The sequence below is a fragment of the Globicephala melas genome, chromosome 9, assembly GCF_963455315.2.
Source record: "Globicephala melas chromosome 9, mGloMel1.2, whole genome shotgun sequence".
In the NCBI taxonomy this organism is placed as follows: Eukaryota; Metazoa; Chordata; class Mammalia; order Artiodactyla; family Delphinidae; genus Globicephala; species Globicephala melas.
In genome coordinates this window covers 21,285,498-21,308,590 of record NC_083322.1, presented here as the reverse complement: position 1 = coordinate 21,308,590, position 23,093 = coordinate 21,285,498, and the positions used below count along the sequence as shown (strand labels likewise).

At 42.7% G+C, this 23,093-nt stretch overlaps 1 protein-coding gene and 1 long non-coding RNA gene across 5 annotated transcripts in view; one reads left to right on the top strand and one right to left on the bottom strand.

Annotated features, from left to right (window-relative positions):
• The window catches only part of LOC115851679 (uncharacterized), a 183,494-nt gene extending 168,491 nt beyond the window's left edge, over window positions 1-15,003 (bottom strand). For all 4 annotated transcript variants that reach the window (XR_009565187.1, XR_009565189.2, XR_009565186.2 and 1 more), the window contains exon 1: window positions 14,528-15,003. This is a non-coding gene — a long non-coding RNA (uncharacterized lncRNA). The remainder of the gene's footprint in view (window positions 1-14,527) is intronic.
• A 1,910-nt stretch (window positions 15,004-16,913) lies between these two features.
• MKLN1 (muskelin 1) overlaps window positions 16,914-23,093 on the top strand; it is a 357,649-nt gene continuing 351,469 nt past the window's right edge. Inside the window, exon 1 of the mRNA XM_060305303.1 lies at window positions 16,914-17,030. The gene's annotated coding sequence lies outside the window, so the exon portion shown is untranslated. The remainder of the gene's footprint in view (window positions 17,031-23,093) is intronic.

Below are 23,093 nucleotides of genomic sequence, written 5' to 3'. Positions count from 1 at the left end.
AAGTAATTTTTAAGCATAAATATCACACAAATTCACCATATAATTACATCAAAACGATCACACGAAATAATCAAATTACTATCAAATGGAATAATTTACTAATAACATAGATTTCTAGGACTTATTCAGTACGGCTTTCTTTTAATCTTCATATAATCTTCAATAAAACCCAAGAATCTCTTTTAAAAATAAAGAAAATAGCCAGCCCTTATTCCTAAATGTTCATTTTCTCTTAGCAGCTTTTTTAATGTACTTATCTTCTTTCATCATCAAAGGCGGCATGAATATATATGCAATGTAAATTCTGTGTCCCCTTTGCCATCTTCTGTACTTTTCTACTGAAACAAACTACAAAATTCTCTTCTTGTTTCTCATTCTTAGAGGAGGAAAAAATTATTCAAGAGTAATAAACAAACTCCTTCTACATCTTCCTTGGTGTTTCCTGTACGGAATTCCCAGACTTTCTAGATACCAGACCCCCACCAAGTCCCCTTCTCTCCACACCAGCAGTTCCTGAAAAAAATATATTCTTACACCAGGAACATCTTTTTCCATTAAGTGACACAAACATCAAACTTCAAAATTTAAAAGATAAAAAATTTCCTCCATCAGGTCTCATTCTCCAAATTTCTTTAAGACATAAAGAGAAGTATTGTCCCTACACCCTACAAGGTTAATAACAGTACCAATGTAAGTCTATGCTTACTTACTATTTATTTTTGAATAAATAATATGTTCAAAGTTCAAAAGGTAAAAAAGAGTATTCAGGGAAAAGTCTCCCTGTCCTCCAGCTACCTACTTCCTTCTCCTAAAGGCATGAAATGTTATAGTTCATTTTTTATCCTTCCAGAGATGTTCTTTCTTTCTATCTATCCATCCATCCATTCACAGCTGTTTATAAATTCTTCTTTACGCTCTTCTATGCCTTGTTCTTATCTAAGATTGTATCTTCAAGGATCTATCATAACAGAGTACAATGAGCTTCCTCCTTCTATCTCAATGGCTATACAGGAATTTTAAAATATGTAGAAACCAGTTTCTATGGCCCTATTCTCTCAGCCCACAAATTCATTAAATATGCATTGTGCCTGACAAGTCCACCTGATTTTAAATAAATAAATAAATACACATTCCACCCCCAAATGTAAATATTTTCTATATACTAGACCATGTTGTTATATCAATGCAAAACTTGTTGGGTTCGATAATTGTATTGTAGTTATACAGAAGAATGTTCTCTTTAGCAGGTATTTAGAGGTGAAATGTCATAGTATCTGTAACTTATATTCAAGTGGTTAAGCAAAATAATACAAATGTATACACCACATTTGATTCAAAAACATGCATACACAGAACATGAGGCAAGTGTGGCAAAATGTTAACAACTGATTAATCTAGAAGAAGAGTAAACAGGTGGTCATAGTACTGTTTTCCTAAAGGTTTGACATCTTCAAAATAAAAAGGGAGTAAAAAGGCTCTGGTACTCCCATAGGGTCCCCTCATTTGCTACCTTAAAACATAAAATTGTCATTTCCCAACTCCCAGGCCTATGTCCTAACCTAACCCAATCTCATCCCTCGTACTCTCTTCCAAAAGAAAATTAAAACAAGTTCTTTAGCTATTCTTAACTCAAACTGCTCAAATGTCATGGCTCCTTGGGGTCTTCCCCTACTGCTTGAGTCCTTCTCCCTTCTCTCTCCTTGTCTAGCCACTCTTTGGGGCACTCAGACATTTACTGCATGTTTTCTGGGCCTAAGCATTGGGAACCCAGCGAGAGAGTAAATACCTAGAGGATGAAGCTCTGGATGAATAATCCTTTTGTAATTCCCACAGCACCCAGCTCAAAAAGTGTTTATTGAAAGAACAGGTTTCTCCAAACAAAGAAGGGCAAGGGAACCACGGCTAAGCAATGAGGGAAAGGTCTCAAAGCTCAGTCTTCTTAGAAAAGCTTCTCCAGTCTCCTCAGCTTTTTCTCCAATATGTCATGAAAACCCATCTCATCTTTCCTGTCCTTTCAGATTGCCACAACTGTCTACGCCGACACAACGACAGATTATCCTACTGAGAACGGAAAAACCTGTTCCGCAATCCCAAATAAAGCAACTCTAGAAGTTAGAGTAGCCAATTCTCTTACATTTTATTTATTTGACATTACTCTCTAACGCTGTAATAAACTGTCAACAATTTGGAGAAAAAAAAAAAAGCACCTCTCAGTCATCTGTCTATGGAATATTCCTGCATGGTAATCTCCCACCAGTTTGAAACTAAGGGAGACCAGCCTCTGAATGTGTATTTACCTCAGTTAATCAAGGTGATGCCAGAGGCAGCTATCATGTTGACTAAGACAACAACCTGTGTCTAACAACAATACACTTTGGAAAAGTTGATAATAGGAAAACATACAAATGATACCTACTAAAAAATAGGAGTGCTGCTTCTTGAAATAAGACTCAAATTGAAATTGCACAAATGGAAATTTTACAAATGTAAAATAGGAACATTCTAAGTCTATTTCGTTTTTCTCACCTGACTACAAGTCACAGACCTGCAAGAGATCTTTAAGTTCAACCCTCCAAAAAAACGAGATCCAGAGAGGTTAAACACCCAGTCCAACACCCCATCACTAGCAAATGAAAGTCAAGCTAGGTTTAGAACTCATATACTCTTCCCAGGCTTCTCTGTCCATTTTACGTCTAAATTTCATAAATTTAACTTTCTGTCCAAAAAAAACAGAGTGGATAGGGAAGTGGAAGGCCTAACTGTGGTCAGCGATGCCACTAACCAGGTGTGTAAAATTAAGTAAACTGTCTCATCTACAGAATAAGAAGACTAAATTAAATTAGCTCTGAAGCCCCCACAGAGCTAGAATATACTCTGATCCTTGACAGTGGCATAAGTAATAGTTGTGTATTTAACACAAATCTGATGCAGTCACATTTTTTATACCAAACTTAGTTACAGCTTAAGCAATTTAAAAACATTATTGTAACCCAAACCACATCTTTGTTTACCAAAAATTTCAAAAATACAAAGAATCCTGAAATTCATTATCTATGTGATTACTATTACCTGAATTTTGGCAGCATGTCCTTTAGCACAAAATTTAAACTTCAAGCTAAAACCTATTTGAATGCCTATTTAAATATCCTAAAGAGTTTGAGAAGTCATACATTTCACATGTATTTTCCATTCAGCATGGCATCCGCTGTATAAACATACTCAAATCTTTAGAAAGTCTGCACCAGCATCTTGTCATAGTAAAACCTGTCTTTGGCTCTGAGCTGCCATTTAGTCAGGCTAAAAAAGTGCCTGTGGGAACTGTCAGCTGTTATTGGCTATTCATACGGTCAATGGGAAAGACAAAAGGGAAAGGAAGAAGAACAAAAGAAACAGAAAAGAACCCAAGAAGGAAAAAAAAAAAGGAAGGAAATCAAGAGAGTAAAGAACATGGGAAGACAGAAAGAAAGGAGATAAACAAGGAGAGGAATGGCCCAAATGGCTTGTCAGTACCCCAAGGACACTGGGTGCCAGTATCCACAAGCCTTCAGACAGACTGCAGACACCTTTAAGTGTTCTTGTTCGTTCGTTGCCTTTCGTTCAGTTCTGGACAGAAGGTCTGCCCAGAGAAGACGTTTACTTGCGCCTGCTCCTAGTCTCCACGTCGAGGATTAGGATTCCAATGCGTGAACAGTAACACAGAAGAAGCCATGATCCACAATACACTACACTGTTTACCAGGAATGTCCAGGACCTGACATGTTCTGATGAGTCATTTTTCCAGAGCTTGTATCTCAACTCTGAAAGACCACAAAGATCCAAAAAGATGTTTTACCAAGTACTATGTGTATTTATACAAATGCAATTCAGTGCTTTCAACTAGTGCTGTCCAGAGACAACAACGAAATACAGTCCGAAGGAGGGCATTTCCAGTCATATCCTCTGGATGCCACTGCAGCCGTCCCTCAACCGCACGGGCCCCTTCCTCAATCAAAGGGCTGGGACCTCGGACACAGAAGGAGCCTAGGATATCAGGCCACCATCATGCCCCCCACACACAAGAAAACGCAGCTATTATAAGGCATGGTTTCTTCTACAGATGATCACTTTAAAAATCTTTTTAAAGCAAATCTGTTGTCGGAAATATTTGTTTTTTAGGATCTCAAATGATCTTCTATTACGAAAAATATGTATCTTCAAAATACTCTGCAGTTGACATGAAATGACTGAACAGATTATTGATTCACAAAGGTAACGAAGTCTTTGTTCCAAACTGCTAGTTAGGTGGCAACAAAGATATACACACGGCAGAGAACAAACTCCTCTGTTCCTTTTCAGAAGAATTAAATTAATAGCAGAAGGAATCTTAATTTTGAACGCTTTAAAAGTTGGAGCAAAGGAGGATTTTAGTATCTTTTTCCATAAAAATAGGTGAAGCCTGCATAGTAACTTCAACAACTACAAGGCATAAAGCAGACAACAGATTTCAAAGATGAAATCCAAAGAAAGGCTATGAATGGCATTTTATTTAAAAATACTTTTCACCTGTTGCTATCAAGCACCTGCGTTTTCAGGCAATAATCGCTAAAGATTGAAGAGCCCTCACAAATTCTTTTGGGGCAGAGCCTATAAAAAGGAGGTATTACACAGTTTTGAAAAGCTAAAAATTAGAAAAAGCTGAAGAAATATTAGTGACACTAAGGACAAAGCTAACAAAGTAAGTGTTCCTAGCATAGCTAACAATGATTAATCTCTCTGGAAACACAGAGAAACAAAAACAGATAATCGTAGGTTTTTAGAAAATGGACAATATGTGCAATGAATGCATGATACATCAGTATAAAAGCAGAAAGCAAAACAGTTGTCAATGGCCTTGACAATGAGCAGATAAGTGTGGTTGTGAACATTATGAAAAGATTCAGTACTAACAAAAATTCCCCTGCAAATAGGAAACAAGCACTCAAGGTCACAGACCATGTACAATTTTGCAAGAGAAAGACCTGGGGTAGCATTTTTTTAATGAGTTGTACAAGAATTAACAGAAGTATTAAGCAGGTTCCCAGAAACTCCCCTAGTGGTCTAGATATCGCCCAGTGCCTCTATCATGGAGATGAAAAGAAGCAGAAGAATATTCCAAATTGGGGGTCAACAACCCTTCCAAACTGGAGTGTTCAGGTTCAATTAATTTCCAGGTGTTCTGATGTAGATAGTACAAGTATGGAGAAGGGTGCCCTTGAGACCCATCCCTAACTTCAAGGAGTCCCTGATCTCCTGATCCTGGGACTCAGAAGCAACGCCCCTACACTGAGGCCAGTCTTGATTAACATGGATCTTTCAAAAAGCTAAAGTACTCCTGTGAGGGTTTACCATCCCACTACAATGGGAAAAAACTCAATCACAGCACTTTAGGGCCAGAACACCTTACTCCACATTCCACCAAGCCCTCATTTTACAGACAAGCAGCCTGTGGCACAGACTTAGACACTCTCCCAAGTTTTGTAGCGAGTGGGAACTAGACCCTAGTGGAAAGAATATAGAGCCCCTAGCACAGCATCCAAAGAGGCAGGTACACACTAATTATTATTAGAGATAGTAACATTATTCTAACCTCAATACTCTTTCCACCAAACTAAATAAGATCAGCCACAGCACAGACCTAGAAGGAAAAGGAAGAAGCACGTAGAGGTAGGGTCATAAAGGACATCCATGGGTGACTCTGGTCAACTAGAGGCCAGGCACCTGGCTGTCAGAGAAACAGTAATGTCAGAAGCTGGAAGACAGGAACCTCAAGAGATGTGGGAAGACACAGACAGATGTTGCCAAGTGCTAGTGTGTTGTGTCTTAACACCCTAAAGCACAGGAAGTTTTTCAAAGGTACTGGGGGTGGGGATGCGGGTGGAGAACCAACGAAGAGAGATGGAGGGTGGGGATTACACAGCTGCACCTCCCTCCCTCTGGCTGCTCAGTGAAAACGGGCCCATGGGCCTTCCCCAGCACTCTTGTCATGTAGACCGCCAATCCCAGCCTCAAACTGCCAAGTCTAAAGAATCCAAAACTGCTTCACAGATTTAGTTACGAAGATTATACCACAGATATTCCAGTCAAGAAATGACTGCAGATCTAAATAACAAATCACATGCAGTTCTTTTCAAAGAAATCAGCAGTAGATCAAAACCTAAGGCTGCATCCATGAAATATAGTTTAAAATCAATTATATGGATGCTAAATCAACTCTAAGATTTAATATGCAACCATTTTATAAAAGAAGTCAGAAAATAAAGAATTTCAAGAAAAAATTAAACTGCTAGATGTGCAAAGCAGGGAGATTTCGTGGCCTCAGCCCAGCTTTGTGGCCTGTGCTACACAAATGATGTTTCCTAATCCATAAAAACACATCCATAATAAGCACCACGTGTGCCTTCCAGGAATTTGATTTAAACTAGTTAACGACCATAAAGCAATCTAAAAATGTAAGCACTGCGTGAATTCTGGGCATAACTTTGCAAAGGCATTTGATTTAAGTCAAGTAATAGCATCTGGTGATAATTTGAAGGATTCACCGGAAATGAAAAGGAAAACTCATTAATTTATTTTCTAACAAAAGAAACCTGTGCTATTACCTAGCCTTGACATACCCACAAAAAGGTTTAGAACATTTAATACTTAAAACCTTTCATTGTCATCCTCCCATTCCTTACTCCTTACCCATTTCTTCTTTTTTATTTCCTTGCTCTCAGATAAGATTATATTTTCCTCCAAATCTTACTCTTTCTTCTCCAATAAATTCACTCATATTAAAATGTACTGTCAAACCTCACTTCCAGTCACTTCAGCCTTGAATCATTCTGACTCTGGGAGTCTAGTTTAATCTGGAATGCTTCCAGAGCACCACCTGTTAGAATGCCTTGGCATCTCCATGAAGCCCTCCCTGAAGTCCTCCCCGTCAATCCTCCCCTTCTTCCCCCTCCACCCTGACCCCAGCCTAGCAAAATAAACATATACTCTGGGTGAGAACAGTGTGCTTGCTCTGCAAGGGCTGCTTTAAGACATCTCTTGTCATCTCCACTGCCTTCCTACCAGATTCCAGCCCCAGAGCCCCTTCACTGAGAAACTGCAAAGCCTCCACTCTTCCCCAAAGTCCTCAAAATAGGGAAGGGCCGTGCCCTGGCTTACTCTTTATCTCCTGATGCGTATCTCATTCCTGCAACCAGGAGTCTTCTACGAGGCAGTTATCTTCAGAGGACAATGCCCAGGTTAATGCTATCAGAACCCACTATGGACCCACAGACTAGCTTTAACTAGGAAAAGAACTGCATCTCATAAAAACCATTTATTTAGTAAGTTCACAATTATCTAATGTGATAGATCATACTCCATAGCTGTATATTAAGAGGCACTTGGTTAGATGTGATACCTAAACATTTAGGTTTAGGAAGCAGCAAACAGTTTTGTCATTTAATAACATCAGTAATATTTCAATACGTTTTAACTGGAGGCTTCCACTATTGGTTAAGAATCCCAATGTGAGTTTTAACAGACGCAGAGTTTTTGCAAAATATATGGGATTCTGAAGAAACTCTCAAAATAAAATTAATTTAATCCATTTTAAACTTTTAAACCTCAGTTTGCCATATGGCAATCTTTAAATGAAATAATTTTGCAGAAGTCCAAGGGTAGGTGCTACAACTTGAAAAGGTAGAAAAAACAGGCATAGAATCATAGAACTTTAGAAGAGATGATCAAATCCTACCCTCTGACCAGCAACATCAGCCTCACCTGGGAACTTGTAAGAAACGCAGATTATTAGGCCCACCCTAGACCTACTGAGTCAGAAACTCTGGGGTGGGTTCCAGCAATCTCGGTTTTAACAAGCCCTCCATGATTCTACACACACTGAAGTTTGAGAACCACTGACCCAATCCCACCACCCCACTGATGAGAAAGAAATGAAGCCAGCAACTTCCTTCAATTCTCATACCAAAGTTAGTGGCCGAGGTCACTTAAAGACAGTTCTCAATAAACCTTCAAAACGATTCTTAAACTATACACCTAAATCCAAGTAGCCACACAGGATCTTCTAGGCTGACTACATCTTGATCTACCACAAGCAGGAATTCTTATAGCACTGCTAAATACTTAGACAGGCAGATATAGATTTTTTTTGTCACAAGTAATTCACATTTAATACCTAAAAAGAGGCTTCACATTATTGACCTCTCCACAAAAGCAACAACTCAAATCTCACAGGCTTTCTTATTTGTTCGTTTGGTTGGGTGGGCTAACTTTTGTTGCTGACAGCAGTGGTGGGTTTTGTTTTGTTATGGTTGTGTTTGGTTCCGTTTTGAGGGCAACAGTAGGAATTTATGGGACACATGGTTGATAGTCTGTTTTTGGTTTGGGGGCTCCCCACTACCACCACCAAAGAGGTTCACACACCAAAGGCGTTTGAAAGCAGTCATAACGGATTAAGAGGCCAGAAACTGCTAAAAGATCCCCCTCAAAAAACTTTACATTTTATTTTGGAATGTATCATATGATTTTTTTTAGACAACAGATTTATATTTTCAATTATGCTTTACTTACCCTAATTTAAAATTAGTTTTCATATGTGCAACACATAGTGGCAGAATGATAGGAACCTAGCCTGTGTCCCAGGAATGATGACAGGCCTATAATCCAGCCACACATAACCCCATAAGCTAGGTAAGTATGACGCACAGCACTGAGAGGAGAGTCTGTATCATCTTCTACAAGTACCAGGCCACATATGGGGCTGCGTCATCAACCCACCAATATAGCATCTACCACATGAAATGAAATCTACAATTTTCCGCTTAGGGCTCTCGCTCTAAACAGATGTTTGATGTATCTCATACCTTTTTATATAAATATTTCGAAGTCTGGTAGTGGTTATCTGAACAACTAAACATCTGTTTCTATTTACATTTTAAAATATCCTCTTCGAGACGTTTATCACTTGGGTGTTAGGATTACCACAGACGGAGATTTAGAGGTTTAAAGGTTTCCATTCCTGTTTCTCATATAGAAGCTGTTTTCTCAATGTCATGCCATACAAGAGCTATTTTCAGTCCTCTTTTCAGACTCTATTAACATATGTAATTACCTTCGATTTCACAAACCAACTAACATGGCTCAGCGCATGACTATTTCTTTGAGGAAGAATCACAGACAAGCGCACAAAGCAACAGAAACAACTACTTTGATTTGATTTACACTTCCAACCCCCTCTGTGTGACCTGAGCACCAAAACTTCTTGTGACTTTATTTTTCTCTGTCATTACTTAGGGGTAACAATTCCTGCTATATATATACTTACAGAAGAGGAATCAAAGTCACTGAGTTAAGGAGAGTGCCCCTGGAGAGACTGCATTCATTCCTCGGAAGAATTGTAAATTACAGTGTAGTTATTGACTCTAGGCCTCCTCTTCAGCTCCACAACACACCCTCTGAGGCTGAATTAGAGGGGTTAAATTATTTGAACGTTCCTTCATTTAACAAATATTTCTGAGCACTTGCTATGTGTCAGGTACTATACAAGGACATTGGAAATATATGGCCAGCAAGACAAACGTAGCGCCTGCTCTTCAAAAAACATCTTAGGGAAGTGTTAGGTTTTTTTTTTAGGGAAGTGTTGATTAAGCTCACGGGACTTCCAATCCGTTTATACACCAAGGGCTCAATTCCATTTGATTTTTCAAATAATTACTCAAAATCATAATGACTCATAATCACTCCACTCTGCTCCTAAAAATGGGAGACCACATGAACCACATGAAAAGCCCACAGAACACAGAAACCTTCTACAATATGAAGGCCTTACAAAGGTCAAAAATATCACCCTGGAAACACCTTATAATCTATGAACGGGAAGCATGTTGCTATGCCCTACAAAATGAATTAAAATTTTTCTTTTAAAGGCAGAACACTGTAAGCTAATGTTTACCTATCAAACACTAGACTTAAAGCTAAGCAAATCCTCTATAACTGTGCTGTCCAATGCAGTAGCCACCCGCCACTTGTGGCTATCTGCATTTAAATCAATGAGAAGTTCAGTTCCTATGGCACACTAGCCACATTTAAAGTGGCTCACTAGCCTCAAATGCTTAGTGGCTACCACTTATAAGTCATTATAAATATATCATTGTAAGTCCTTTCTATCATCTCAGAAGTTCTGTGGGACAGTGCTGTTCTACAAATACCTCTGCAATACTAAATCTGAAAATTACGGTGTCATAAAATGTGATGATGCATCCGTATTCTGCTACTACACATAAAAAGCATGTTCATCGGTAATATAGTGCCACGTCTTTCTTCCTAAATAAGTTGAAAAATGATAATGTTGAACATCTCTCCCAGTGTACATGAGTAAACAATTGGCGGATTGAGAATAAAATTAGGAAACAAGTGAAAACCTGATTACATTTAGCCCCTTCCCTTCCTATTCCTTTTACTAGAATGTGTTGGTGGTACTCTGAATTCTCTGTGCAAGGACGTGTGCTTTTAGCCTAGTAGTTAGCAGACGTGAGGACAGTTAAGACTGAAGATGGGTGATCAACCCAAATAACGCAACTCAAATTCAATTTAGACTGACGCAACAAACTTGAGTGCCTACTGTGTGCCAGTGATACACAAATAAACAATCACCATTTCAACCTTTTATGAAGTCAATTTAGTAGAGGTGTCCAACGTATAAATAAAAACAATATATGCTGTGAAAAGTGCACTGAGACAAGTACGTGCAAGGCATAAAGGTGACACAGGAGGATATTTTTAAATGTCTTTCGAGGAGAAATCAGGGGAAAATTTCTAAAGGAAGCACCCTAGGAGCAGAAGACAAAGCTGTGCAAAGGAACCACAAGTGGTTTGGCAATGCTGGATTAAAGTATCTTTGGTGGTCAACAGGGATGGAGACGACAACTGAGGGAGGGAGATGGGGTTAGAGAGCTATTTCCATGCCAGAACGTGACCACTCGCAGTTATGTCAAGCTTACCCTGGTGGGTCTATAAGCTTTCCTCACCAAAACTGCAAGTAACATGAAAACCAATCTCAAAAACTTGATAGGTAATTTGCCTATGTCTGCCATACAGCTAACAATATTAGACAGCGATCATTAGTAGGAATAAAGACATGTCTCTTTGTTACACAGTACCATTTAATAATACGTATCGGTCACAAAAACATTGTAATTGGAACTCTTTGTTTTCAGGGAAAAACCTCTGTTGCCTGTTTTATTTGGAATATCCTTAGAGTATATATCAATGAACACATTTTCAAAACAGATGGATTATCCCCGCATCTAAATATTCCCAATAAGAGTTTATCTGACAGAGAAGCAAATGAAATAAATAAAAGAAGGAGGATGGAGAAGCAACACTTCTGTACTCCAGACCAGAGTAGTTGCTTTTTCCTCCCAAATTTTCATAGCAAAACTTCTGCTACTCTGTATACTGCCTTGCACTTTCTGCTACAACCAGCCTATGACCAACACAATTATATCATGTCCAGCAACCTAAAGGACTTCTGTGGCTGCTCGTGTAAATCCTTGGAAATTATCTGCATCTTCTGGACACTCCCCTTCACTTTACACGTATGTTCAAGTCTCAAAACAAAACCAAAAACTTCCACAGAATCAGTTCTCTTCAAATTACTGGGATCCTCTCTCCTCTCTTCACAATAAACTTCTAGAAAATGTTAGCAGCCTAGAGGCCTTAACGAATTTACCAAGCGATTCTCCTCCCTTTGGTACAAACAAGACTTTGCAGATAAAAATACATATACAAGTATATGTAGATAAACTGGCTGGTCCTTAGGCAAACACAAAATATTCCTATTCGCACGAACACGTGGCCCTTAGGTAAAGGGAGATTTCCAGTGCAGCATATATAATGATTGAAAGAATGGGTTCTGGAGTCAGCCTCCCTGGGTACTAGTTATGGGTTATCACTGACCAACTCTTACTTAACCTCCTGAGCTTCCATTTCGCCAACTGTAAAACAGGTTACAATGTTTCATCAAGTATGTCCCCACACATCGGCACAGAGTTAGCCTATCTAGTGACAGATCAATACGTTAGCTATTTCATCCCTAAAGACGGATGGTTTGGCAGCTATCTATTCCATCCAGCAAGCTAGTTACCTCTGTAAGTTCTCATCCCTCATCGTGCATCAAAAATACTTAGGGAGATTTTTTTTTTTCAATACACTATGTTTAGGACCTATATGGATTTGGTTTCGATTGGGCCGGGAATCGGAGTTCTTTCTAAAGCGCTCCGGTTGCTTATAACGTGCAGCCTGGATTGAGAACCACATAGAGGTCTCTGTATGCCCACCGATACACACACCGCCACACTGTTCGATATCTAACTGAATCAGCGCAGGCCCGCCCCCCAGCCCGAACGGACCAGGATCGCCTAGATGCTGTGACGACGAACTTAAAGGGCGGTGGGACTTACACCCACGTCCGCATACTGCTCACCGAGGATCAACTCCCACAAACTCCACCAGATGCGGCCTTGACACTCGGCGCGGTCCGGATCTGTCTGGGGCACACGCCCCCTCGCCCCTTTGGCGACGGCCCCCCGCGGGCTGCCGGCCCTCCAGACGCGTGCGTCACCACGCCCTCGCCTCCCGCGCCCCAGCCCCCTCCCGCCCACGGCACGTGACTCGACACGCGCCAGCTGCACGCGGGCTCCATCAAAACAAAAACAGAGAGGGCTGGCCGGCCGGGCAGCGGGGGCGCGCGGGGAGCGGGCGCGCCCCCGCCGCCACTGCCCGGCGCCGCGACCGCGCCTCCGCCGCCCCCGGCGCCGCCGGCCGCGCGCCCCGGCCGGCCGGGGGCGGGAGGGCAGAGGGCGCCACCGTGTTTACAGCCGTCGCTCCGGGCCCGGGACCCCGCCCGGAAACGGTCTCCCGGGAAAAGGCCCTGGCGTGCGCACCCACCCGCGGACAGGGCGCCGGCCCTGCGTGGGAGGCTCCGGCCGCGGCTCGGAATAAAACTGTTGCCACGGCGCTGGGGTCGGGCCCGCGCGAGTCTCCGCTCCTCCTCGGCCTGCCACCCACGGCTGCTTCGTGTCATCCCCGGTCACGACTCTGCTACGCACTTCACCCCCATCTCTCAGCTCCGCCGCTTCCGCAGACCCTCCTCACGTGGCCGCCTCCTCCAGCCCCGGCACTCCCCCACGACTGGGCTGCGGACCCTGGCGCACTTCGGGACCCCGAGCTGCTCCCACCCCGAGGGACATCACCCCTCTCGGACCCCCCCAACCCACATCTTCCGCCCCGGGGGCGGGGGTAGCCACAAGCTGTCAGAAGCCTAGTTTTACACATGACGAAGCTCACCCCTCACCCTTATACATCTCCACTCACCCTTCAGCCTAGCTTCGAGCTGAATCAGATATTTAAAACGGGGTGGAGGGTGGTCTTGATTTTTCTCCCTAGTCGGAAAAAAAAAAAAGACGCAGCTCTGACCATCCACTCGCTTTAAGACTCCCCACGTCTTCCCACCAAATGCAAGACTTGTAGAATACAAATGCCCACCACACACCTGCTACGCCACTCGCTCTCTGGAAACCTGGAGACCCACCCAGCCCGCCTTCTGGAACCTGCGCCGGGGGGGCGGGGGTGTGTTGGAAGCGACGCCGTCCAGTTCCCTAAAGTAAGAAGGAGTGAGAGGGGAATCAGGCACCCCGGCCCCGCCCGGGAGAGTGGTCCTCCGGTCCCCCAGCTCCAGAGCACAGCACTGCATCCTCCGTCCCTCTCGGCGGAACGAGGGAGGTGGCCAAAGGCCTGGGTGCCAGGGGCTGTTTTTGCCTTTAGAACCCAGACACCGCGTCCTCTACGAGCACTCCCCCCCACCCCGCCCCCCGCCGCCGCCGCCTTATTTCTGGTCGACAGCAAAGGTAGGGTAGGTGGGAGAAAGGAGCGAGTGCTCTCGAGGTTCGGGATGTTAGTCTCCGCGGAGTGAAGAGGTGGGATCTCGAAATGGAAACAGTCTCCCCCCTCCCTCCCCTCCTCCTCCTCTTCTGTTTACCTCAAGTTTGAATTTTATCTGCGCAACATTAGCTGGAATGCGGACATTGAAAAAAAAAAAAAACCACACACACACTCTCTCAAACCGGCAGCAGCTCCGGAGGAGCCATGTGGCATCAAGCCACCTCAAAGGGGAAAAAAGTGCTCTTAGCAACACAAACATGGCGAAATCGCCTCGGCATTCCCGGATAACGCCACAACCCCTACCTTCCCTCGCGCGGCTCGCCAACATCCCGGCCGGGACCTGCGGCCCCTTCCGGGGAGAGGCGAGGGACCCCGGGGAGTCCCAGGGTGGGACCGCCGGGCGTGCGAAAGAGGAAATAACAGAGTCCACAGTGGAAATGTTTCTGCTGGACCATCGAACCCTCCGCCTCGCCAGCAGCGAGAGGATGCCTCGTTCACCTCGAGAGGTCCAAACGGAGAACAAAATTCCCATACCAAAGTCCTGCTGGGCCGGCTTTCCCCACCCTCCAGAACTTACCTTGGGGCTGAACACACGCTGCTGCTTAAATCCCTTTCTCTTTCCTTCCTCCGGAGCGAGACGCAAGGGGGGAAATGATGCGCATGTATATTTGTAGAACATATTCTTCTAGAATGCCCCTTTGATCATCACGAGGAGCGATGGAGGCTCCGGAGACAGGTGCAGTGCTGGCCGAGGCTGCCGGCTAAAAGTTGTTCTCTTTGCGGTGGGCAGCAGGGTCCCCGGGCCGGGGCTGGGGACCGGGTCTCCCTTCCCCCCCGGCGTCGCCCACTTCCCGCGGGCTGCTGCTGCGTGCAGCTCGGCTGCAGGGGAGGTGGCGTAGTTTCTCTTCCTCCCACCTCTTCTCACTCACTTGTTTTTGTAGCCGTGGGCTCCCCTAATGCTTTCCTCTCCACAATGTTGTTTCATTATATCATGTCCATCATGTGACACCGGAGAGGCCTCTCTATGGAAACTTAAAGGGCCTCCCACGTGACTGCAGCAGCAACAACAGCAGCGGCAGGACTGGCGGCAGCGGCCGCAGCGTTTGTACCACCACCCACCGAGAGCCCCTCGCAGCATCCCGGAGGGGCTTCTGGCGCTGCAGAAGCCCAGATGAGTGAGCCACAGCATCCGGGAGCTGTGGCGTCTGTGCGTGCGTGTAGCCTTTTCTCATTACATAGGAAACCGAACAGAAGGAGCGTCCTTAAATCCTTTCCTACAGTCACAAAACCCACGCTCTGTTAAAATTACATTTCGTGGCTCCTACTTTATTTTCCCCAAGAGCAATGAGTTTTGTATCAGGTCCGATTAAATTTTACCAAGGGAAAAAGAAAAACTGGATTTGTCCCTCTGCGAGTTCAGCCTGCTGTTGAGTAGATCAGAAATGACAAAATAATAACAGAAATAGAATCAGGCATTTGATACATAATTACCATCACACCAGCTTTAAAGCTTTTCTGGAATTACATTCCTCCGGTAACTGTGTTGATGATGCTTGCAGGAGGCAAATGCAATGCAGTTTTTCTCTTCCGCAGCTATATTAGGGCTTTGTTGCTGACAACAGTAAAAACTTGTTTGTGTCAGGAAGTGAGGTACGACGATATGACCTGGAAGGTACAGACAAAACCACAGTGGCAGTTTTTGCATTACTTTTCTGACCACATTCTTTAAAATGGTGAGAAGCAGCTGATCTGCTGTAAAATGCATAGTGTGTGTTTGGTGGGAAATCAAATAATCAGAAAAACACATTTTCCCCTTAATCATTGCGGACATGCTAGACACTAGAAATTACATATAGATTTACATATACATGCATATGTGTGTGTAGAGAAAAAGGAAAGTGTATGCCTTTTTATGACATTTTGAACCAATGATTTTGTCATCATTTCTAGCATTTAACTGAAGCATTTAACAAAAACTTTGCAAGACTTAAGTCCAGTGATGTGGAAACTGTAATATCAGCTTTGAGTGCCTTCAGTGTTATTGAATCACAACCCCCAATCCTAAATCTCTGCCTTAAAGATTGGGTGGACCATGAGATTTTATCCTGTAAATCTAAGCTAAACGGCTTTTTCTATGTTTTAGTTCATGCTTTTCCATTTGTAAGGAAAACTCCCTGTTGGTTTGGCAGAATTATGAAAAACTTTATAGGAAACTGAAGAATGGAACGGAAGATCATGCTTTCTTTTCGGCTTTGCCTTGACTGTATCTCTTTCCAGCTCATCAGTTTCCCTCATCAGCCATGATGCATGATCTCCACTACATCCTTTCTGATTCCTTAATATGTCCCCCAATATTTACCTTCCTATCTAAAGCCTAATTCTTCTATCCCTTTCCGCTTTTCTGCCTTTGCCTCCCAATTCAGCCCTGTGCTGCCTGGATACTTAGCTCAAGCCTCCCCATATATTCCCTCCCAATCCTCCTTCCCCAGCAGGTCCCCTCCTCCCCTTCCCTGCTCGCTCTCCCGTCTCAGCAACTCTACCTCCTTACCTCTCTTTGACCTCCTTTATTCTCCTTCACAGTCTGGCCCTCGACTGCTCGGCCTCTTCTTCCCCTTCTTTACCTGCAATGTCCTGCCTCAACTGGGGTCTCCTTCACACCCTTCTCTCTGGTCCCATCCCTGAGAACGCCGAACCCCAGCTTCCCTCAAGGGCTTGGCCTGGTCGGTTTCAGCCTGATTTTGTTCCCTTGCCCCTGAGCTGGGAAAAGAGTGTGTGGCGCAAAGTGGGGGCAAGAATCCCCCTCGGCGGTGGCCCCAGGCTGGTTCCCTCTCCGCCCCTCCCGAGTCCGGGTTGCGGCGCTTCCTGGGCGGATGGTTGGGACTTGCTGCGGCAGCTGCGGTTCTGCTGTGTCATGCAAGAAGGAGGCGGCGGCGGCGGCGGCCGGAGCTGGAGGGGGAGGAGGGGAGGAACCTGATCTCTCCAGCAGCGAAGGGCTGGAGGCAAACACCGAGTTCCCCCAGAGCCGCCCGGGAGCAGGGAGGGTTCCGCTACCCCGGGGAGCGCTCCCCGCGGGGCAGATGGTAAGTGGGGCGGCGCAGGTGGTCGCCTTGGGAAGGGAGTGCGCAGGGGGTTTAGGTGGGGAGGCGGGGAGAACTAGGAATCACCCCAGCCAAACTGAAGGAGTCCAGTGTCCAGCTGAAAGGGACCCAGGCCACGATAAGGATGACCCGCGGCAATAGTTACCGTTCGAATAACGCCCCGCAGTTGACCCAGGCTACACAGAGGAGTTGTGCATCCTGAACTGAGGACCGAGCTAGAGGCAATGATTCAGAGTTAGAAAACCATCATCCCATCAGCCGTGGCGCTTTAGGGTACAGCTGGCTAGCAAAAGTCAACATACACCATATTCCTATAGCCTGGCTGAGCTTTACGGGTTGTCTTGTTCAACACTAGGAAAGGCTATGGAAACCTGCCCAACCTCACTTTAGCCACGAACATAATGCTCTTGGCCAGTGGCCTTGGACAAACAGCCTCTGGTGCAATTAAACAATCAATAGGAAAAATAGCTTCATTCCCTTCACCACCCTCCTTCCCCAAGCAGCTTCAACCAGGGTAATTTACTCTGCTTAAAGGAGAAAGAAAACTGCCTTACGTTCCCTCCGCCCACCCAGCCCCACCCCCGTCAGCCTCGGTCCTACCCAAACTGCCCACCCCACTATGCACTCCACTTTCAGACTGTGATTTATGTTGGTTAAGGGGACTGCCTTAAACTCTGAACAATTTCACCTCTGCACAATTTCACCTCTGCTGCTCTTTACCGGGAGGGGATTCAGAGATCTAGAACTGAAAGCAGTGAACAAGGGGACAGGCTGGGCATATAGGAACATTACTTCTTTTACCTGAGTGCAATTCTCAGGACAACTTTTTAAAAAATTATTATTCTTTTCCATTTTGCTCCTGGAAATTTCAAAGCACTTTCTGCAACAGCTTTTTTTTTTTTTCTTCTTCTCTTTAATGTCAGTCATACATTAGCAGTAAGGGGTTGGCGGGATTAACTGAAAGGCTAATGACTGTCTCAAAAGCACATGCTGTTGCTAGGGAACTCAAGCTCATCCTGCTCTCTAATCACTAGCATGTTATGTGGAAATCAAACTTCTCAGGGTGTTATTAAAATGAATGGCATTTGGTTAAAGGCGTTCTCGCTTGTGTTGTAGCATCCTGGATTATTATCGATTGCCTCACACCCACATATCTTGTTTTCCTAATTTGATTTCTGTATGTGCGTCACTGCCAGGGACACGCAGACTAGACCAGTTAGGTTCACTTCCTGTTTCTCAGAACTGGTTTATATTTGGTCTCGTAGCTTTAGCTGGTAAAACATTATCAAACTGATCCTCTTGGAAAGAAATCTGTGCTTTCCGTGGAAACAAATTATCCCAATTAAATTCTAATTCCCATGGAAAACGTCATCATTTGAGGAATAAAGTAGACTGCCAGTTGCCATTTGAGAAAACCATTCTTGAAATGTAAAGCCTAGAAAAACCCATCATCTTTATTTCTCTTACCGAGAATCTTGATTCCTCAGCATTAGAACTAAAACAAACCCAATTTGAGAGGAGATTTAAGTATGATATTTATAAAATAAAGCTAAAAAAATACACATTGAAGCTGAGGAAGTCATTTAGACTAAATAAGGCATAGAACTGAATAGAATCCAGGCCCCAGAAGCACAAATAAGCTTGGTTTAGCATTGGGGCACTCAGAGAACAGAGTGTGATTGCAAGGCTACACTACAAATAGGAGCCCATTTCTTTGTACTAATTGTCTCTTTTACCAATTCTCTTATGTTCCTGGATAAGACAGCCTTGCTTATTTTTCAGTTCCTTCCTCTTTATAACAAGGATATGACAAAGGCAATATCATAAAGATAAGCACTATGTAAATAGTTAGATAGGTTCCGATGTAGATAATTTGTTTAGATGGAAAATAATAGGGTATCTATGGCATTGAGGAAAGATCGGCCAACTGAAAGTTAGGAAATTCTATAGACTGGATGACCTTGGGTGAGCTATTACAGGTCTTCTCGTGTCTGTTACCTCATGGAAGCTTAACAAAAGTGCTGGGCTAAAGGATCTCTAAGATTCCTTCCATTTACAAAACTCTGTGATTATATTGAACTCACTACATAAAAATTTCAATTTTAGCTGAATTTTGCAATGTTAAATTTTCACACTGAAACTTTAATACCCATAGAGACCTTGGAGGAAATGATAATGGGAAATGGTTTGCTGTTGACACATCACTTTTTAGTGTCAGTTGCCAGACAAATAAAATCGACCCGACTCCCAATGTATTTACTCTCTGCTTGCTTTTCGGTGCTGTGGAAGTAACAGGATAAAAGATAGAAAGGATATAAAAGTGTATTGAAAGATCTTTCAGTCATTTTAGATATAGTTAACCCAAAGTACTTTGATGAGCAAAACGGTGGAGTGATGAATAAGGGCTATTCAAGAAATACCTGGTTAACTGAACCCTCATGGAGTTAGTAATCTATTTGCCTGTATTTTAATTAGTGATAGGCAAAACTGTAGCATGGATTCTTGAAATTTTCAGATTCAAGACGTTAAGAAGTAGGATAAAGAAATGTGAGATTTGTGCCAGAGAGAGAAGATCTGACTTTGAAACCCAACTCTTCCACTTTATTTATTCATTATTGAGTGCTTGCTGTGTGTCAGGTACTGAGCAAGGCACTGGGAATACAAAGATGAATAAGACAGTCTGCTCTGAAGGATCTTGTAGTTTAATGAGGAGACAGAGGAGTACATAGTTGATCACACAACAGTGAGATGCTAGCAACAGGGGAGCTCATTGGAAAGGTACTTAACCTTGACTGGGCATAGTCAGGGTCCCTAACCATAGAAGATGAATTCAGAGAGGAGTTCTGAAGCATAAGTAGAATAATCCAGACAAGTGAGAAAGTTAAAGAGAAATGTAGTCCAGGCGAAGAAAGTCCTATATGTAAAGTCCTGGGGGTAAAAAAGTGGGCCCATAGAGTTGAAGGTGAAGGACAGTGCCCAGCAAGTAGTAGCTTCTGTCTTGTGTGAATGCATGGTGGAACCCAGAAGGCTCAGCAAGGTCTTGTATTATGAAAAGTCTTTTATGTCTTCCTAAGAAGTTTCAACTTATCCTAAGGCCAGGGGAGAACTACTGATGAATTTTAAGGAGCATAGTGAAGCAATCAAATGTCCATTTTATAAAGATCACTCCAGTTTGGAGAATTTATTAGTGTGCGCAACACTCTAGTTAGGAGGCTGTTTCAGCATTATGGGGAAAGAAATGATGGACGTCTAAACGAAGGCAACAAGAATGGAAATGGAGAGAGGAGAAGGATTCAAGAAATATTAGGGACACAGAACCAACTGAATTTTATTATTGGTTATATCTGCAGAATTAAGGAATAGGAGGAGATTTATGGCTCAGGTAAATGGGAAGATGGTGTTACCATTCACTAGGTTGGGGACTTCAGGAGGAGATGTAGGTTGAGGAGGGAAGGTAATTAGTTTAATTTGAAACATGTTGAGTTTGAAGTGTCCATGGGATATCAAAATGAAGCTTTCTACTATATAAATGCACAGGGGAGTCTAGAGCTCAGGAGAGAGATTTATGCTGGAATCATCAGAGTGAGTGACAGTCCATGGAGGTAGATGGAATCCCCAAGAGAAAAGGTATAGAGTAAGAAGAGAAAAGGACCTACTCTGGAACCTTATGAAAATGCAAACATTTAAAAGGTGAGGAAACAAAGATACAGGAAAGAACATCCAGAGATGTAGGAGGACCAGGAACAAGTAGTTTCAGAGAAGCCAAGGAGGAATTGTCAATACTATTAAATGCTAGAGAAAGGCCAAGAAAAATAGACTGAAATTCCTTGGTTTTAGCAGCAAGGTCAATGTTGTGTTTAGCAAGGAGATTATTGGGATAATGGGGATAGTAACTAGATTGCAGTGGATTGAGGAATGGATAGGAGTAGAGGAGGTATATAGAGGAAGTTCTTCTGGATAAGAAGGACTAAAGTCCAAGTAGGGAAGGAAAATGAAAGTATTGGGAAGAGAAAATCATGATCTGTGAGGTTAAGGAGGCATAGGGGAAGAAAGAAATAATATAGTAATACAAAGTTCTGGATTCTTTTAGCCTTCTTCAAATTGAATGGCATCACCATCTACCATTTGCTCAAGCCAAAAAGCATGTAGATGTTCATGATTCTTCTCTTTTCCTCAGTTCTCATGTCTACTCCATGAAGAATTTAGGTCAACTTTAACCTTCAAAACATTTCCACAATCTCTCTCTTTCTATCTCCAGTGCCATCACCCTAATACAAACATCATCTTCTGGGCCCCTGTAATAGATTCTAATTGGTTTTCCTGTTTCCACTTTTGCCTCCTTTCTCCACAGCACAGCTAGAGTGACATAAATCATAAAAAATAAATCAGATCATATTGCTCCCATCTTAGAATCCTTCCATGCCTTCTGATTGCACTTTGAATAAAGTCCAGACTCCTTTGCTGGCCAGAAAGCCTTATGTGGCATCCCAGACCACCTCTTTAAACTTGTCTCCCACCACTCTCCCCTGGCTCCAGTTGCAGTCGTCTCTTTTCTATTCCTGAAACACATTGGATTTGCTCTTGTTTTTAAAGGACTTACCCTAGATATTTCCTTTTCCTGGAATACTCTTTTGATTATTCTGATCTCTTTTGAAATGTCACCTCCTCAAAGAGGCCCTTCCTGCCCCGTCTGCTGAAAGTATCCTTCCTTGCCCCTTCCTACAAATCTTATATATATTTTTCATAGTAGTAAAACTTTATGACTGTTTTTTTTTATTGCTTATAAATGTAACCCCTCTAAAATGTAAACCCCATGAGAATTCCTGGCACATGGTAGGCACTTAAAAATGTTCATTGGATGTTTGTAGAAAGCAAAAGAGAAGAGCAGTTGATTTTTAGAAATCAGAGCTATCAAGGATCAGAGCCTGGTATGGCTGAAGAATGGCCAGTGATGATGGATTACAAGGCTTTCAAGGTTCCAGAAGTGGAAGAGTTATTAGCTGTGGGACCCTGGACATTCACATTCTCTGAGCTTTACTTTGTAGTTAATAATAATACATGCCTCACAGGGCTGTTAGGAAAATTAAATGAAATAATACAGTTATAGGTATAAGGCAGTCTTGTCAGTCTATTTTCAGGGAGTCTGGACTTCTGCAAATCGATTCATAACCTCTACATTGAGCTTTTCATGTGGGCTCCCCTATAATGGAGTTAACATTTGAGGATTACTTATTATTAGGGAAAATTTGACAAAATTGTGACTTTTTAAAATACTAGGATTCTGAAAGAATCTGGTAACTAGATTATTTAATAAGAAATCACAGCACTCCTACAAATCAATAAGAAAAACATCAAAAACTCTGGGAGATTGGGCAAAGGGTATGACAAATAAATAGCAGTTAAGGAAATACAAATGGGTCTTAAAAATATGCAAAAATACCCACCCTTTCTCATAACAAGAGATACGCAAATTACAACTGCAATGAGATATACTTTTTACATATTGGGTTGACACAAATCAGAAAGTTTAATTAGCATACTTGGTTTGCCAGGCTGGGGAGCAGGCACTTTTTTACATTGTCAATAGCCTGAAAATTGGTACAGCTTCTGAGGAGGGCAACCTGGCAGTATTTATCAAATTTCTAAATGTACAAAGCCTTTGACCTAGAAACTCCATTTTTCTATATTTATCCAATAGATGTACTCACCCATATTGAAGAATGACTCTTCTAGTATCATCACTGAAGCATTATTTATGGTAGATAAAGACTGAAAACAACCTATGTGTCCATCAATAGAGAAATGGTTAAATAAATTATGGTACAGTTATACAAGTGAATGGTAGTCAGCTGCTAAATTTGTGAGGCAGTTCTAGGTGTTCTGATGTGAAAAGATCTTCATGATAAATTACTAAGTAAAAAAAAAGATTAGGATGAAGAATAACATGTGGATTTTGCTAGCATTGTGTTTCTTTCTAAGACTATTTACATTTTTGGTGTTTTTTTTTTTTTTTTTGCGGTACGCGGGCCGCTCACTGTTGTGGCC